The following is a 5,048-nucleotide window of genomic DNA, read 5'->3' as shown; positions in this document are numbered from 1 at the left end:
CCCTAAATGCATTATATTGATGATCAAATAAAGTTTGATAGCGATCTGTGCGAGATAAAAAATTTCAAATGGACGTGCTTCTAGAAGTTACTACTTATCATCTGATGTTGACCGGATGGGGGGGGGGGTCGTTTATAATTCCGTGGCCAACGTTAGATGATTCATCTAGTGTGGGTGATATGATCATTAGAGCAGTTTATATCGAACACGGTAAAAAAAATGCTGAATCTTACCCCAGTCTCCTCGGGCCGTTGGGCGATGAGCGTGGAGCAAAGACATTCCTATTATGGGATGTCGAAATATGCAATCCATCTCCAGGTTGTATAATAGTATATACGTCCAAATCATGTTGTTTATCGAGTTATTGGTAACGGATTGCTATCCATTGTGTCTAGCTCGAGTCCCGGGACTATTAGCGAGTGATCGGACCAAATTGGAATGAGCACCAGCTTCCGTTTCCGGTTTCCGGTTTGGGCGATCCGCCGATCGGCCACCAGATGGCGCTCTTGAACCGTTGGAGAGTTGAGAGGGGATCAACAGTAGATCTCAAGTCTCCGGGGGAGAAATATGATTGCGATCACAGATTTTTGAAATATTGATCTCAATGACGTGTTACGGCATCATTGGCAGAATTAGCATGTACAACCATCAGAACAGAAAGTGGAGCAGGTTGGTGTAATTCCGGCACGGCCCGGCCCGGTCTGGTCTGGTCTGATCAGCTTACGTCCTGACTGGGTCTTATATGGGCTTAAGCCCCAGGAAATGCAAATATTTATATACTTTTTTTACATACTTTTTGTCCCAGAGAGCACGGCTTGGAAATGACCAGACTAAAGCTTTAGAAAGTAGTACTGAAGAGGTATTCTGATTGTCAGGATTGTGGACACATAATCCTCTTTAGACACACACAGGCACACACACACACATATTATGCACACACACACAGGCACACACACACACATGCGCCACGCACACAGACCACACATACAGACAAACACGCATGCAGATACACATGTACACTATCCACACACATGCAAGTACAGACAGTCAAGCACAGAGACCACTCATACAGACACACACGTGCATAATAATGTCAACATACACATACAAAGATAATCAAACGTGCACTATGCACAGCACGAGATCAGACAGATAGCATCGTTGCCAGCTGAATGCAGAAGGATATTTTATTTGTTGTGCTGTGTAATTTTACATTGGTATGGTGTATTTAGGTGTCTTTTATGCCTGATCACAAAGAAGGAATGCAGACAGATCAAAAGAGGCAAATACAGTCACACGTCTACATGCACATACACACACAGTCAGACAAACAAAAATATGCAGGTGTATAAGTAAGTACAGTATATGGAATGATTATATGCATGTGTGTAAGTATATAGAAGGATTATATGCAGATGTATAAGTAAGTAAGTATATATAAGGATTATATGCATGTGTATAAGTAAGTATATAGAAGGATTATATGCAGATGTATAAGCAAGTATATAGAAGGATTATATGCAGGTATATAAAAAGGTGCCAAATGCGGTCAATCGCCTGCTGCTGTCAATTGTCTGTTTCTGAGAGCGTGTTGCTTTTGACACGATGCTGTTCCGCTTATTTGTCTGTCTGCTGGCTGGGCAGTAGGGGAGAGAAAAGTGTTGAGAAAACTCCACAAAATGCCGCTTGGCGGTCGTTGAACATAAGGTGCAGGAGGCCACATGAGTCCTGTGTCCTCGACTTGAACACCACCATGTGAAAGTCTAACGTGCACGCTCTAAAGAAAAAAAGGAAAATGGTCGCACATGTGAACCCTGATAGGAAGCATGTTAAGAAGCGTATCGAGGATGTTAGGAAGCATAGGAACGATGTTAGGAAGCTTGGGAAGGGTGATAGGAAGTATAGGAAGATTGATAGGAAGCATGTAAGGATGCATAGGAACAGTGGCGGCCGGCCGATAGTGGGCGCTAGAGCGCCGCCCTCCCTGGTTAAAAGAGAGAAGAAGAAGATTTTAATTTTTTTAGCCCTAGAAATAAAATAAACATGTTTAAAATGAATAATATTTACTCATTTTAAGTATGTTTGTGTTTCCAATGCACAATATAACGTTAATATATAAAATATAAATAATAGTTTTTCATTCACAGGAAGTCACTAGTAACTACCTCTCAGGCCGGGGCGAGACATATCGCGCACAGCAGGGCGTGCACTGGTTTCATCGCTGTATCCTCGCAGCCAATCAAATAGGTCAACGCACGTAACGCACTGTGTTGAAATATGATGTAATATGATGGAAGCCAGACGCGTTTTCAAGCGATCTATATCGTCTAAGCAAGCAGCGTCTATACTTTCCGTAGCCGCATTTCTCGGAGACGCTCTAGCCGCATTTCTCGGAGACGCTCTCTGATTGGCCGACATCAGTTTCTACATTGGTTATAGGCTTAGTTACTCTTCGAAGTTGGTTAAGGTTAGGCAAGTTCTTTCGACGGTTAAGCTTAGGCACTCTTTCAAAGTTGGTTAAGGTTAGAGTTTGTCTTAGAGCAGGGCGATAGAACGCCAGGTAGTTTGCAGGCTGTTCGATGCGGAAATGGGCAAAGACACAGCTCGTCGTCACAGTACTTGTGACTGTTGTGGTGGCTAACCTGGCTAACAAGAAGCTATTTGGCTAGCTGGATGCAGTCTGGACAGTGGATATACATCAACAGTCTGGGACTGTGGGACAGTGGACATATACACTTTATCAAGCCCTCCTGGACCACGTTTCAACTAAACAAAGTGAGTTAATGCGGTCTCTTTCTCTCTCTCTCTCTCTCTCTCTCTCTCTCTCTCTTTCTCGCTCTCTCTCTCTCTCTCTCTCTGGCTCTCTCTCTCTCTCTCTCTCGCTCTCTCTCTCGCTCTCTCAACACAGCGTGTTGTTGTTGAACTATAACATTTAATTTCGCCGCAGGTGACGCATAATGGATGAATGAATGAATGAATGGTAACTTGTTTAAAATGACAAGATATATATATGTGTTCATTATTGGATTGATCATACGTGTACTAGTGTAGTATGAATGAACTCGACTTAACGTTGGAAACGGGGTAACTAGTGATGTGTCGGTCACGAGCGACTCGTTCATAAGAGCCGATTCATTGCCGAAAGCGTGAGTCGAATCGCTCACGTCTCGGGTAACGTTATGAGTCAGTATTCGCTTGGTCAGCTGTCCGCTTGCCCCCCCCCCCCCCTTCACCCCCCCGCGCCCACCCAAATGTAGTTCACACCGGCCGCCACTGCATAGGAAGGATGTTACGAAGCATAGGAAGGATGTTAGAAACAGGTTCCAAGCACGCAGGGGTGGGGCTTATTTCAATGGACAAGGAATTAATTCATGCATAAATGTTTTTAATTCATTCATTCAAACCTTTATTTATTCTCGAAAAGGACAATTGAGGTCACCCTTATTTTCAATGTCGTCGAGACTTACAGACATTTCAATGCAGATTCTTTTTTTTTTACAATATAATAATATAATAAACTTTCTATATAGCATGCAGTTGACAGAATAAAAGCAATGCATAAAGTGCACTGTGCAGACATAAGAATAGGTATAGAAGACAATACAAGTAGTGCAACGTAGAGAGACATAAGAATAGGCATAAATCGAGGTTCAGCCTGGTGGTCTTAACGACACGGTTGCATGTCAAGTCAGTTCCATTCAGCAGGCAGACGTACTCAGAAACCACCAGATGTTCAGCTTCCATGTTCCGCTCCAATACACACGCACACACGCGTGCACACACCACACACACACGTGCACGCACACGCACACACACACACACACACACACACACACACACACACACACACACGCACACACACACACAAATGCAATGATTTGGAAGACATCTCCCGTCTCGCTAGCTCTCATTTCACTTAGCTACTGTACATTATTGATAGATGCAGATTGCTTGTGGGGCTTCCGTTATGTTGCGTCCTCCTGTTACATCTCATGTCAGGATACGACCACATTTAAATGGTGCATCATAAAACAGACCAGGAGTGAACTTCAAATGAAGTAACTAAAGTACCCTAACTATGAGGCTGCAATAGGAAGATAAGGTATGGTATCCTAACTGTTGGGGCAGCGGTGGCAGAGCCCAATAGCAGAACACAGGGAGAGAGAGAGAGAATGGAGCGTTTTAAGTAGGTTTTAATTCCTTTGGGTACCAAGCAGACAAGGCAGTAGAGAATATACAAGAATGTGCGACTTTGGACGAGTAGTGACTCTTGCTTGAGGTCCTCAGGAACATCCAGGCAGGTAGTAGTACATCAGGAGACGGCGTCGGCCAAGAGTGGTGGTCCTGGGCACAGGGAGAACAGAGGTTAGGACATGCGGCAGGCAGTACAGACAGCAGGCAAGGCTAAGTACGTCCTCGTACCTACTAGGGTAGATATAGGATACCACTGAGACGATCAGGAGCAGGATCCGCAAGGTTTATATCCGGACCGTTGACGAGCTGACGACTCTCACAGCGTGGGAAAGATGGCGTCGGAAGCTGCCCATATAAGGGGCGTGGAAGCAGGTAGAGAGATGGAGGCTCTCGCCGTGATTGTGACACTAACTATGAAGCTGCAATAGGAAGCTATAGTATCCTAAATATGAAGCTGCAATAGGAAGCTAAGGTATCCTATATGAAGTTGCAATAGGAAGCTACAGTATGGTGTAACGTTTGGGGTTTTTCTCTCCTCAGGGAGCAAATCCCTAGCGTTACGTAAGGGATAATGTATAGCTACGAGGTCATTGTCGCAAAATAATTGACCGACACAGAGTTTAAAATACCGAGCCGCCTCGGCGAGGTGTTTTAAACGTCAGTGAAGGTCAATTATTTTGCGACAATGATCGAGTATAGCTATACATTATCCCGCTTATTACATGGCTAACAATATACCTAATTAATTTTACATCGACTCGCAGCACTGGTTCTGGGCTTCTGGCTCCGCTCGTCGCTCCGCCCCCTGTCATCGCCGGCAGGCTCCCCGGCAGCACTGATGTCAGTGGGCTTGA

Source organism: Notolepis coatsorum (assembly GCF_963971535.1).
Source record: "Notolepis coatsorum genome assembly, chromosome: 15".
Classification (NCBI taxonomy): domain Eukaryota; kingdom Metazoa; phylum Chordata; class Actinopteri; order Aulopiformes; family Paralepididae; genus Notolepis; species Notolepis coatsorum.
The sequence above is the reverse complement of the archived record's forward strand: the minus strand, read 5'-3'. Positions refer to the sequence as shown.